Source organism: Balaenoptera acutorostrata, chromosome X (genome assembly GCF_949987535.1).
Source record: "Balaenoptera acutorostrata chromosome X, mBalAcu1.1, whole genome shotgun sequence".
In the NCBI taxonomy this organism is placed as follows: Eukaryota; Metazoa; Chordata; class Mammalia; order Artiodactyla; family Balaenopteridae; genus Balaenoptera; species Balaenoptera acutorostrata.
In genome coordinates this window covers 39,101,725-39,116,040 of record NC_080085.1, presented here as the reverse complement: position 1 = coordinate 39,116,040, position 14,316 = coordinate 39,101,725, and the positions used below count along the sequence as shown (strand labels likewise).

General features: G+C 43.7%; 1 non-coding gene across 1 annotated transcript; it reads left to right on the top strand.

Moving 5' to 3' along the window:
- Positions 1-7,722: 7,722 nt before the first annotated feature.
- TRNAG-UCC (transfer RNA glycine (anticodon UCC)) lies at positions 7,723-7,795 on the top strand. The gene has a single exon. It is a non-coding gene; the product is annotated as a tRNA-Gly (tRNA).
- Positions 7,796-14,316: the final 6,521 nt, after the last annotated feature.

The window sequence follows — 14,316 nt, the reverse complement described above, 5'->3', positions numbered from 1 at the left end:
TGAAGTCAAGGAGCATGAGTCCTCCAGCTCCATTCTTTCTCAAGATTGTTTTGGTTATTTAGTGTCTTTTGTGTTTCCATATAAATTTTAAAATTATTTGCTCTAGTTCTGTGAAAAATGGCCTTGGTATTTTGAAAGGGATTGCATTGAATATGTTCTACTTAGCATCTCACTTAATTCCCCCCACAACCATAGGAATTATCCAAAGGCAAATTCTCAGTCTTCATATTACTTATTGCCAGTAATTGACCCAATGGATCACTTCCTCCTGCTTGAAACACTGTTATTAGCATCCAGGACACTTGGTTTTCTGAGTTTTCATCTTATCTCTGGTCTTCTCATTCTTCCTCATTTGCCTGACTTCTAATTGTTGGAGTGCCCCAGGCCTCAGTTCTTGGACCCCTTCTCTTTTCTATCTAAAACTTTGGTGATCTCATTTAATCTGAATAATTGTTTCAATATCATGACTATCCAATCTAAATGGTTGAAATATCATAAATATCATGCATGCACACACACATAAAATTCCCAGAACTTCCAGGGCCGACCAAGATAGAGTAAGCTTACTTAATCTATCTCTCCCACTGATGACAACTGAAAACTCTGGACAGAATATACAAAGCAACTACCTGATGACTCTGGTAAGTAAACAATAGCAATCAAAACTGGAAGAACGACCAGTACCAGGGAGACTCCTTTTCTTTTTTTCTTCTTGTGTCTCTGGACTTGATATGGGGGTGGCCTGGAGATCTGAGTCACAGAATTTTGAAGTGGGGGTGGGCACCCAAAACTCCGATAGAAATCCCACTCTTTCTGGCCAGAGGATTGGAGAAAGAGACCCCTGAGAGCCAACAGTAAGTTGGGGGGGGGGGGAGATCCTCATTTTTTGCTTTTTTCTCTTTTTGTCTCTCCTGGCTTTGTCTTGGAGGCCAACCCCAGTTGCGGATCTGTACTGCTGTGGTGACAATGTTGGTGGTGGTGCAGATACCTGAACCTTGTCTGTCTGACTAGTGGAACCGGAAAAAGGAATCCCTGTGTGTGAAGAGTGTAGGAGGAAACCCCATTATTTTTTTTCTTGCTGCTTCACCCTGAGGGTGGCTCCAGTGACATAGAATTGTAAGACAGTGTGGTGGGGGAGGGAGGGCTAAAAGTCTGAGAAAAATCCATTTTTCTGGCCAAAGGAATTGGAAAAGGGGGATCTTGGGAGCCAGAGAATGTGGAGAAAATCCCAGAGAGAAAAGAATTGGAAAAAGGAATCCCTCTAATTCTGTGTATGAACTAACACAAATCCTGGGCTCACCCCCAAGCTGTGCATGAGCAGCACAGACCCAAAAGGAGCAGAGTAAAATCTCTGAGAACTGAGCTGTGATACAAACCACTCCCAAGTCCCAGACACACTCCTGAGTGTCACATATACTGGGCAATAAAAACAATGGCATTGAATCCTGAAATGATATTTGAACCACCGCCCACAGAAAGCAGGACAAAACTTATGGTCTTAACCTAAGGTGTTTACTTCCTGCTAAAACAACAACAAATCTATTGACATTCCATTCTCAAGAGGATTTTAGCAGGACCCAGTCTCAGAATATAATAGTCAATATGTCCAGAAAGAAATCTAAAATTATTTAACATACAAAGAACCAGAAAAATCTGACCAGTTCTCAAGAGAAAGAACAACAGATGCCAACACCGTGATGATCCAGATGTTTGAATTAGCAAAGACTTTCAAGCAGCTATCATAACCATGTTCCATGAAGTAAGGGTGAACATTCTTGAAATGAATGGAAAGATAAAAACTCTCAAGAAGGAAATAGAAACTATTGAGGAAAGAACCAAATTGAAATTTTAGGACTGAAAAATATGATACCTTAAAATTTAAAAAAAATCGCTGGATAACTTCAACAGTAGAATAGAGATGATAGAGGAAAAAGTAAGTGAACTTAAAAATAGGTAATTAGAAATTATCCAATCTGGAGAACTAAAAGAGGATTAAAATTAAAAAGGAAAGTAGAGATTCAACAAATGCTGCTGGAAAAATTGGACACCCGATATGCAAAAAAGAATGTACCTTGACTGTACCTCAAGCCTTGTAAAAAATTAACTAAAAATGGTTCAGAGACCTAAATATAAAACATAAATCCATCAGACTTTTAAAAGGAGATAAAGGAGAATATCTTTGTGACCTTGATTTAGACAATGAGTTCTTGGATATGAAACCAAAATCATGATCTGTAAAAGAAAAAAAATGATAAACTGGGATTCATCAACATTTAAAACTTTTGGGACTTCCCTGGTGGTCCAGTGGTTAAGACTTCACCTTCCAACGCAGGGGGTGCAGGTTCGATCCCTGGTTGGGGAGCTAAGATCCCACATGCCTCGTGGCCAAAAAACCAAAACATAAAACAGAAGCAATATTGTAACAAATTCAATAAAGACTTTAAAAATGGTCCACATAAAAAAAAATCTTAAAAAAATTTAAAACTTTTGCTCTGCCAAAAACACTTTTAAGAGAATAAAAAAACAAGCTACAGACTTGGAAAATATATTTACAAATCACATATCTGACAAAGGACTTGTAAGCAGACTATATAAAGAATTTTCCATACTCAACAGTATGAAAACAAATAACCCAATTAAAAATGGGCACAGATTTTAATGGATACCTCGCCAAAGAAGAAATTTGTATGGAAAATAAGCACATGAAAAGACACTCAACATCATCATTCATTAGGGAAAGGCAAATGAAAACCACAATGAGATACTATTACACACCTGTTAGAGTGGTTAAAAATAAATTTAAAAAATAATTTAAAATCTGATATTGCTGCGGGAAACACAAAATGGTACAAACACTTTGGAAAACAGTAGGCAGTTTTGAAAACATATACTTACTGGATGACCCAGCAATCCTACTCCTCATTATATATTCAAGAAATCCGAAAACTTTTGTTTACACAAAAGACCATGAATGTTTATACTAGCTTTATCATAACTGCTAATAAGGGGAGACAACCCAGATGTCCTTCAATGGGTCAATGGGTGAACAAACTATGGTACATCCATACAGTGGAATTGATAAACACGACATGGATGAATCTCAAATACATCGTGCTGAAAAAAGACACCAGATTCAAAATGCTGCATACTGTATCATTTTATTTATATGAATTATGGAAGAGGCAAAACTCTAGGGATGGAGAATAGATCAGTGGTTGCCAAGGGCTGGAGATGAGGGGTGAGTCTGAGTACAAAAGGGTGACATAAGGGATTTTATTAGGATAATGGAACAGTTCTGTATCTTAACTGTGGTGGTGGTTACATGACTATGTATTTTTTGAAGCTCATAAAACTGTACAACAGAAAGCAAGAATTTTTCTGTAAGTTAAGAAATAAAGTAAAAAATTTTTCCACATGTATATCTCCAGATCAGAAATGTCCCCTTCAGTCATATATCTATCTGATATCTGCACTTGGATGTTTAACAAGCATCTTAAATCTAACGTGTCCTAAAGCAAACTCTTTTTTTTTTTTTTTTTTTTTTTTTTTTTTTTTTTAAATTATTTATTTATTTATTTATTTTTATTTATTTATGGCTGTGTTGGGTTTTCGTTTCTGTGCGAGGGCTTTCTCTAGTTGCGGCGAGCGGGGGCCACTCTTCATCGCGGTGCGCGGGCCTCTCACTATCGTGGCCTCTCTTGTTGCGGAGCACAGGCTCCAGACGTGCAGGCTCAGTAATTGTGGCTCACGGGCCTAGTTGCTCCGCGGCATGTGGGATCTTCCCAGGCCAGGGCTCGAACCCGTGTCCCCTGCATTGGCAGGCAGACTCTCAACCACTGCGCCACCAGGGAAGCCCCCTAAAGCAAACTCTTGATCTTTTCCCCAAAACCTGTTCCATCTACAGCCTTCCCCAACTCAGTTGATGGCAGATCCATTCTTCTAGTTGCTCAGGCCAAAATGCTCGGAGCCATTCTTGACCTCCCTCTTTATCTTATATCCCATATCCAATCTACCATAAATCCATTTGTTTCTATGCCTCAAAAACATATTCAGAATCTCATTTCTTCCACTCCTATCAACCTGGTCCAAGCCATCATTGTTTTGCAATGACATTACCCCTAGACTCACTGCTTGTGTTGGGCACAGAGATGTGCTACCCAGTTGCCTCTTCCAGGAAAGACTTGCTGTTCCTCTGTGGGAAGCACCATCAGCAGAGAACCTTCAGCTGTTAACTCCTTCAGAGTCCGCTTCAGCTGCAGACTCCCATCACTCCTGCCACTCCAAAGACACAAGCTTCCTGGCTCTTTCCCAAGCAGACAGGCAAAAGACCTGCCTCAGAGCCTTTGCACCTGCTGTTCTCTTGCTTAACCACTTCTTCGATACCCTCTGTATTAATCTCCTAGGGCTGCCATGAAAAACACCACGAGCTTGGTGGCTTAAAACAAAAGAAATTGATTCTCTCATAGTTTTGGAGGCCAGAAGTCTGAAATCCAGGTGCCGCAAGGCCATGGTCCCTCTGAAGGCTCTAAGAGAGAATCCTTCCTTGCCTCTTCCAGCTTCTTTGGTCCAGGTGTTTCTTGGGTTGTGGCTGTATCACTCCAATCTTTGCCTCCATCTTCTCATGGCTTCTCTGTGTCTGTCTTCTCCCCTTCTCTCTTACAAGGACACATGCCATTAGATTTAGGGCCCACCCAGATAATCCAGGATGATCTCATCTCAAGAACTTTAACTTAATCACATCTGCAAAGACCATTTTTCCAAATAAAGTCACATTCATAGGTTCCTGGATTAGAACATGGACGTAACATTTTGGGGGCCACCATTCAACCCACTCCACCCTCTTAGCTCACTCCTTCCCTTCCTTCAAATCTTTCCTCAGTGTACGACCTCCCCACCCCCAACCCTACTTAAAGTGGAAACTTCCCTACTGCCATCCCCTTCCCTCCTTAATTTATCTCCATAGCACTTTTCACCATCTGATATGTTGTATATTTTACTTCTTTATTCTTTATTATTATATTAAGCCTCCCTCTCCATTAGAATCAGCAAGGATTTTTAAATCTGTTGTATTCACTGCTGTACCCCCATCCCCTAGAACAATGCCTGGTGCAGTAATAGTGTTGAATGAGTAATTATCCCTATTTTACAAATGCTTAAGCAGGCATAGAGAGATCAAGTAATTTGTCCAAATGTGGCATGTCAAAGCAGGTTTCTCACACCAAAACCCATGCCTCTAATGTGATGACAAACCATCAGAACCAGGACAATTTCCTACTGTGGCAGTGACCTCCAGGGACATCTATTGTCTCAGGGTTGAGGAAATATTGAATTGACTTCTTACCCTTAGACTATCTGGAACACATGAAGTTTCTCAGTTTCTCAGTTTCTCTCGATAACATTCCCTGTTAAAGAAGTTTTCCCTTCTAACTAGCCTAACTCTTTCATGTGGCAGTGGAGGTTCATTTCTTCTTCCGTCCTGAGTGGCAAGAGAGAGCAGCTGCTCTTTCCAGTCCCCTTGCATTTGGAGATTATTATCAAGTCGCCCTGTGGGCATTACTTGCCCAGACAAGTTCTTTTAGCTTTTTCCAGAAATCTCATTTTATAGTTTCCCTCCGTCTCCCTTCTCCCCTTCCCTGCAATGGGTTTCTGATAAAATGCAGGATGAGATTTTTGGCTTGTAGCATGCACTGCCCTTAGGTGATGTTCTATAAATAATGAATGGAACAGAACAACATTTGCAAAAATGCATGTTTTGGCACAAATTCAATTAATGGTATTGGCACTTGCTAACTTAGCAAATAAATGCATTTTCCCTGGCACCCAATGCTGGACTCCAGCTCTTAATGCTTATTTTCTGGGAGTTCTATTTACAAACTGTACTTTCATAAATAGCAGAGAATGTTCGGAGGGAGAAGGGAGAGGCAAGTGATTGTCCCACCCAATTGCCAGGTAGGGAGACTGAGGTGGGAAGGGACTCTGCCCCTCCAGGACGGATGGACAGCCTGGGGCTTCCCATAGTGGGTCACACTGATTCATAAAGCTCCAGAGGCCAAAGGCATTTGCTCATTCCATCATGCAAGCTGCTCTGGAAAACAAGGCCAGATAAAATCCAAGCCGATGTTTGGATGGACATTATTCTGTGCTCCGTCAGCCAGATTCTCAGCCTATGAAGCTTCGTGGCAATGTGTGTGGAGCCTCATCTCAGGCTAGTTGATGGGAATTTCTACAATAAGTGAAGCTGAAGCCAAATTCTCAACCAATATAACTCTGTGAATTCCCATAGAATTACATCAGTTGAGAATCTGGCCTATGTGTACATGCATGTATATAACTCACATTATTTTGTGAGGTCAATCATAAAGATGACCATAAAAGTAGAGCTGACCATAAAAGTCTCTTCATTACATTATCATCTTAGACTGAGATTCCATAGTGGGATAAAAGGAAAATTATATGTGTGGCTGTGTATATGTGTATATACGTATATATATATGTGTGTGTATATATATATATATAAACACATACATATATACACACATACACATATATACATATATATACTGGATTCTGTACAAGAATAAGGAAACTCCATGCTATTCAAATCCACTGGGGGCAGTTGTGACTTTGTTTTATTTTATTTTATTTTGTTTCTGTCTTCCCAGGAAGTTTTGTTTTCCTCCATTTTTTGTTTGATTGAGGTATGATAAGCCCAGTTTGGGACGGTTCTAATCAACCCTGGACAGATGAGTTCTTTAAATTGCTCAGAAAGCGCTTGAGAATTCCATTCAGGAAGTTCCAAACACTAGAGCAATTTAGAGTTGGCTGTCGGTGCTTCCCCCAATGCAGGTGGCTTTTATCTTTATTATGGATTGTTCAGTGAAACATTTTGGTCACTTGAGTTTATTTTCAATGTAACATTTAAACCTGTAAAGAATAAATCCCATATGTGCAAGAGGGAATAACAGCAGAAAAGGAGAAATGGAAATTTTCACCTTCTCCCTCCAACCATTGGTTCAGGGCCAACCCGGGTCTGCACTGGCAGAACATATCAGCCTTTCAATGAATGCCATGTCTTGTGCTGTGTAAAAAAGGTTGGTGGTCTTGGTCTGGTGGGTCTATGTGGGTAACTGCCTACATCACTGACCTGAGCCCAACAGATCTGACCCCAGGGCACAGAAGCTGAAGAGTGGTTGGACCCAATGGAAAGCGTCTCCCATGTCTCTGGGTCGAGGCTGATGTGAGACATTCTTAGACAGTCTTTGATGGCTTTTCAGTGCCTCCTCTCATCTGACTGTATAGACAGCTCTTCTTCCCAGGGATGTGGGTGGTGTCTCTTCTCTATGGCTTCAAGCTTCTCTCACATTTTAAAGGCATTCAATTCAGCCAATTACTGAGCAGATTCTACATTCTCTGGACCCTGGGTTGGGCTCTAACCTGAAAGAGAGAGCCCAAGCCTTAAGGAGCTCATAGCCTGACAGGAAAGGGGGAAGCCAAGGCCATAGCCAGCTCGTGGCATCCTGGAGCTGAGCAGCAATGAGTTGCAGTCAACTATGGCTTGGGGGGTAGAGAATGATACCGAAACTTGGCCTTTGTGCACTGGTGCCAAATTGAATCTCAGAGTCAGAGTTTTGGGTGAAGAAGAATAGAATAGCTTTATTGCTTTGCCAGGCAAAGGGGGACACAGTGGGCTTGTACCCTTCAAAACTGTGTGACCCTGGGAATTCCCTGGTGGTCCAGTGGTTAGGACTCTGCGCTTCCACTGCAAGGGGCCCAGGTTCAATCCCTGGTCAGGGAACTAAGATCCCCACAAGCTGCAAGGTGCGGCCAAATTTTTTAAAAAAGGAAGCCTTCTCCATGAGGCTTTCTCCAAAACTATGTGTCCCTACCCCGGGGGTGGGGGGTGGGGTTTGGTGAGGAGTTTTACAGCAGTGGTTCAAGGGCAGGGTTGCTGATAAGGATCAGGGTGTGTGCAGGGCCTGCATTCCTTTAATCTGGCCTCAGTCGGTCTCCTGATGTTCTCTCTCTCTGGAATGAAGAATGCTTCTTCAAGTAGTTAACATCTTCCATTTGTTGGGGGTTTTAGTTCTGCAGAAAAGCTCAAAGATACTGTTATGTGTATCCCTTGAGGCGGAACCAGGACCCTGCCCCAAGGCCGCGCTATTGTTCCTTGACTGCTTCTCCCTTGTCTCTGTGTCCCCTCCCTTCCCTAATTAGTGGCTGTTTGAACCTGCCCTTTGGAACTCAGGCAAGGTCATGGAGGCTGAACAGAAAGGCTCCCATGCCCAGGAGCCCCACAGGGTCCTGCTCGGTTTCAAGAGGGATCCAACAGAGAGAGGATAGCCAAAGACTAAGACCTTAAAAGATGAGTAGCACTTTGTCAGGAGTTGGGGACGGGGGAGAATGTTCCAGGCTGAGGAAACCCCGTGTACAAAAGCACAAAACAGTCAAATATTTGTATGGTTTGGGGAATCCCTTCAGTGGCTCCCCTTAGCTGTTATGCTAAAGGGCAAACATGGCAGCATGCCTACAAAGCCCTTCACTTGGCTGGCCTCTCTGCTTCCGAAATGTTTCTTTCATTCTTTCCCTTCCTTTACCTTCTCCCTAAGCATTCTTAATTCCTTGGACCAAGCCTTCTCACATTGCTGCATATTTGCATTTGCTACCTTAATCACCTTTTCCCTGCTCCTTTTTTCTGAGTAAATCTCTCACCCTGTGAACTCCTCCTAAGCTTTTCCAGGATTCCCTCCCTGACTCCTTCTATCCTCCCCAGAGGTGACATTTGATGTCCCTTGGTATTTTCATGGTTCCACAATACTGTCATTGCTGAGCCCCTTGTGGCAAAGACTGGGCCTCTCAGACCTGTGTCCAAAGCACCTAACGCATTGCCTAGTGTTGAGGAGGAAAAACTTTTCCTCTATCCTCTTAGGTTCAGTAATTGGAGGTCTGCAAATTAAAGTGACAAAAGACAGATTAGCAAGAGGGGGGAAAAACAGATTTAATTAAGTACCTATGCTCAGGAGTTCAGAAAAAAATGTGACCCAAGGAGGTGGTTGCAATTTTTACATATCACCTTAATAGGAGATGGGGAGGGGCAGAGGAGCACTTCTGGGAGAACAAATGACTTTTAGGAAAGACAAATGGGCACTTAAGAGAAGAGATGGGAGATATGATAGTTTTATGACAATATCTGTTTGAAGTGACTTCTTATCCAAATGCTGACTTGTGTTTACTTCTCCTCTTCATTGATAAGAGTCAATTGTCCCTGGTTGTGAAACTCCTGGGAGGATATTTATGAGAGTTGAATTATTTGGGGAGGCTTTGCTTTTAGGAAGATAAGGGGAAGGCTAGAAAAAGTCTCTTCCTGCATCTGTTGAATCTTGAATATCTTCAGTTCAAAATAACCCTTATGTCACTGTGGCATATTCTGAACCCCTTCATTGGCACATGGTGGATGCTCCAAAAACATTTGATGAGCAAATTAAGTATTCCAAACTTGCTCCTTTTCCAATGTTCTCCTTCTCGGTAAAAGGCACCATCACTGGCTAGTTGCCCAAGCTCTAAACCTAGAATTCAGCCTTGATTTGTCTCTTGTGCCACATCCAATTCAGTAGCTGTTCTTGTCAGCTCTGCCTCCAAGATATACCATGAACCTATCCACTCCTCCATCTCCAGTACCATCCCTTCCTCTCAGGAGCCATCATCTTTTGCCTGGACAACTGCAAGAGCCTCTTCATGTGTCTCTCCCGACTTCCACACTAGTCTCTGAATAATCACCACCCACACAGAAATCAGAGCGACCTTTGTAAAAGGCAAATCTGCATATGTCTATTTTAGCCCCAGATACTCCCAGAAAATAGAGTCTGTGGGAAAGCTCACGTGGTCCTATGACATTAGGATGTGCAATCCCAGGAAACTGGAGTGAGGGACGAAGGAAGTGAGGCAGGGAAGGGTGGCGAGCCAATGGAGCGTGTATTACAGATTTAGTATCAAGTGAAACTGATTGCTTGAGCTGATGGGCTGACTTCCAAGAAGCCATGTAAGGATTGCATCTCAAGACAGTCTGTCCAAGGGGAGAAAGGTGGAGGAATATACCAACTTCTGTCTCCTGTGGGTCAAAAGACATCAACTCCACATAAGGCATCAACTCCCTGCACTTAGGGGTATACGTGCCTCCTTGTGAAGGGGGAAAATCCCAAGGGGAGGTGAGAGGCACATGGAGGAGATAGGAGGTGAGGTGATGTTGGATTCTGTCTATTTGAAGTTAATCACAAGCTCATACAGAGCTGGTCACCACTGTACCAGGGCAGACAACCTTGCCAAAGGCACCATCAACAGGTGAGGCTGAGAAGATCTTAAGTGATGTCTGAGAGGCAAAAAAAAGTCCCCTCTTCAGAGAGCCCTTCAGTGATCACCTACCTCTACCCAGTCACTCTCTACCAGCTCACTTGGCTTTATTTCCCCATACACTAATCTCCATCCATAATGACCCCAGTCATTCCTTCACTTCCTATTGTCTTTCTCCCTTGACTAGAATGGAAATGCCGTGTAGGCTTAGAGCTGGGAGTTCTGAATGCTGGACTCAGGAAGAAAATGTATGTTCTTATCTCACCTCATGACCAGGCTTCCTGAGGCTTCCAGGTGTTGATTGGTGAATCAGTCATTGGAGATAAAAAGAGAGAGCTAGAAGAGATCTGCCCCCTTCCCCCAGTCCATGATGGTACCTTTATTTCCATTAATCGTAGTAATTCCTGAATTTGGTTACTCCTCCTCCCCATTTAAAATCCTGTGGCAGTTTCCCATTGTCTCCAGGACCAATTCCCAAACCCTCAGGATCTTGTAGAAGACTCTTCTTGATCTGGGCTCTGGTGACCTAGTCTCTGAGCACTTCATCTCCCTGCTTTCTCCCCCGCTGCCTGCCCCCGCCCTGTTCTTTCACGGGACTGCTGAAGATGGATGAGCGGGTTGGACACAGCGCCATTGTGGAGGGCGCCATTGCCGTCTTGTGAGTGGTGTCCTCTAGAGCTCAGAGTGCACAGCCTGAACCAGGCAGCCCTGCCCTACCCTTGTCAGCAGCTCTCCAAAGCACCCTGCTCACTTTTGTCCCCAGGGACCTTATGCTTCCTGCTCTCTCTGCCCGGAAGGCAGAGTTGACAATGTCTGCCTACCTAAAACCCATCACCTCCTCCAGGAAGCCTTTCCCCCTCCTCTGTGCCCTCATAGCATTCTGTGGTATTCTAATCACAGTACCCAACCCACTGTCCTATAACTGAGTTGACTGGGCTGTGTCCTCCTCCAGTGTGGTAGATTGGATCAGAAATGGCCACAACACATGGTCAATGCATACAACGGAATATTATTCAGCCTTAAAAAGGAAGGGAATTCTGACACGTGCTACAACATGGATGAACCTTGAGGACATTGTGCTAAGTGAAATAAGTCAGTCACAAAAGGACAAATACTGTGTGGTTCCAATTATCCGAGGTACCTAGTGGAGTCAAATTCATAGAAACAGAAAGTGGAATGGTGGTTGCCAGGGCCTGAGGGGAAGAGGAATGGGGAGTTAGTGTTTAACTGGCATAGAATTTCAGTTTTGCAACATGAAAGGAGTTCTGGAGATTGGTTGTACAACAATGTGAATGTAATTAATGCCATTAAACTATACACTTAAAAATGGTTAAGATAATAAATTTTATGTTTTGTGTATTTTACCACAATTTAAAAACTTTAAAAGGGGCTACAACAGTATGTTGTATGCCCATATGTTCTGGTCAGTCCACCACCACATGACGGAGTCTCTCTCTATTCCCTTGGAACCTGGGAAGGCCCTCGTTAACTGCCATGGTAACATAGAATGTGGAAGAGGTGCTGCTACGTGGCTTTAAGAGGCTGGGTCATCAAAGAGAACACAGCTTCTGCCTGGCTTTCTTGGGAAAGGGGCTTTGGGATTCTGGAGCTATCATGTAGGAAGTCTGGCTACCTGGAGGCCACCATGCCAGAGAGGCTACAAAGAGAGACCACAGAAGATAGAGAGATGCCCAAGAAGCAACAGCTGTCCCAGCCCGCAGCCGTGTGAGTCTCCCCAGCGTCAATTGCCAGATTTTGAATGAACCTAGGATGGGTCCAACCCCCAGCTTTTCAGGTGCCCCAGCCAATGAGTAGAGCAGATATGAGCTGTCTCCTCTGAGCCCTACCCATGTTACAGAGCAAAAGAAATATTTTTTAGGATGACCAATGTGTCCCAGCTTGCCTGGGTCTTTCCTGAGTTTAGCACTGAAGGTCTTGCATCCCAGGAATCCCCTCAGTCCTGGGCAAGCCAAGATGGTTGGTGTTACAGGCTGAGTTGTGTCCCCCCAAATTCATCTGTTGAAGTCCTAACCCCCCGGACCTCAGAATGTGACTGTATTTGAAGACAGGGTCTTTAAAAAGATGATTAAGGTAAAATGAGATCGTTATGGTGGGCCCTAATCCATTCTGACTGGTATCCTTCTAAGAAGAGGAGATTAGGACACAAACAACACACAGACTGAGGGGTGACTATGTGGGGACGCAGTGAGAGGACAGCCATCTGCAAGACAAGGAGAGAGGTTGAGAAGAAACCAAGCTTGCTGACATGTTGATCTCAGACTTATCTCCAGAACTGTGAGAAAATAAATTTCTGTTGCTTAAGCCACCTGGCCTGTGATATTTGTTATGGCAGCCGGAGCAAACTAGTGCAGTTGGTCATTGTTGTGGACTAAATGTTTGAGTCTCCCCACCCCAATTCATATGTTGAAGCCATAACCACCCAATGTGATGGTATTTGGAGGTGGGGCCTTTGGGAGATAATTAGGTTTAGATGGGGTCATGAGGGTGGGGCCCTTATGATGAGATTAGTCCCCTTACAAGAAGATGAAGAGGGCGAGATCTCTTTTTCCGAACACACACAGAAGAAAAGTCATGTGAGGACACAGTGCAAGCCAGTAAGAGGGTCCTCATCAGGAACCAAATCTACTGGCACTTTGACCTTGAACTTCCAGTTTCTAGAACTATGAGAAAGAAATTTCTGTTGTTTAAGCCTCCCAGTCTATGGTATTCGTTAGGGCAGCCTGAGCTGACTAAGACAGTCACTCTGGCTGTTATTATATTGAAACCCTAAGTTTTGGGGTGGCTTCTTATGTAACAGCCAATAACCAGGCCACCCTGATGATGAACTCCTTGAGGGGAGGGGTCACGTTTTTCATTATTATATTCCCAGCTCCTCACTTCATGCATAAATATTCTTTTTTTTTTTTTAATTTTCAAACATCAGAAGGACTGGCTGAACAACTGAATACACTGGGGTGGGGGACAGTAACTGTCCCAGATGGGCAGCATCTTAGGTGGATTATGTAACTGGGTTTGAGAATGTCTGAGTACGTAAAGCTTTGTGACAAGTCGATTGCCTTTAGCAGGTCAACCCCATCCTTTTCCTTCTGGCAAGCACAGGCAATGTGATTGCTTCTACCTCTGCAATTGCTCAGTGGCCCAAATGTAGTTACCAATCAGACCTTTTGCTTATTTCATCTCCCACCCGGCAGGGGCTATCGGAACATATAAAAATCATCCTGGCTTACATCTGCTTCCCCAGTCATCACTGGCTGGGATTTTGGACCATTATCTGTCTGTAATGATGTCTCTCTTCTCTCAATAGTGTCCAGATTTATTGAATTGGAAAGTCTTGGATCCTTCTGGCTAAGGATGAACCTCCGGGTTTACGACTCCTCACCTAGGTCTCAATTCAGAGTCACCAACAGCTGCTCAGCACACGCTATTTAGGCTGCAGGTGTAGTTCACTAGTAAAATAAACACCTGATTCACATATGCGAGCGATCCAGAATATTATCCAGATGTTGGGACAAATACAATGGTATCATCTGTGGGAAAAACACATTAGCTGCCGCGAGGGGCAGAGGCCCTGGACAGAGTTGATGTGCAGCCTGGAGTGTGACGTGCTGGGGTGGTGCATGCCAAAAGGCCACACCAGTGGATCCCACCCTCGAGCTGCAGCCCGATTCTGTCATTGCTGCAAGATTGTTGATTTAGGGATAAACAATCTAGACTAAAAGAAAAAAAAAATCGCACAGCTCTCTGCCCAGTTTGGAGCTGGACTCTGTTTGTGGTCTCAGGAGGTTGATCGTCAGTAGAACTGTCTTGGTTCCAGCAGACAGGCCATGGGACACTGAGTCCCCTCACTTCTGGGCCATCTGCTTCCAGCCTATGCATGACTACCTGAGTGGAGGGCAGCAGTGTAGGGGTGGGGATGATGACAAGGATAAGAGGGGTTATTTGGGACTTGCC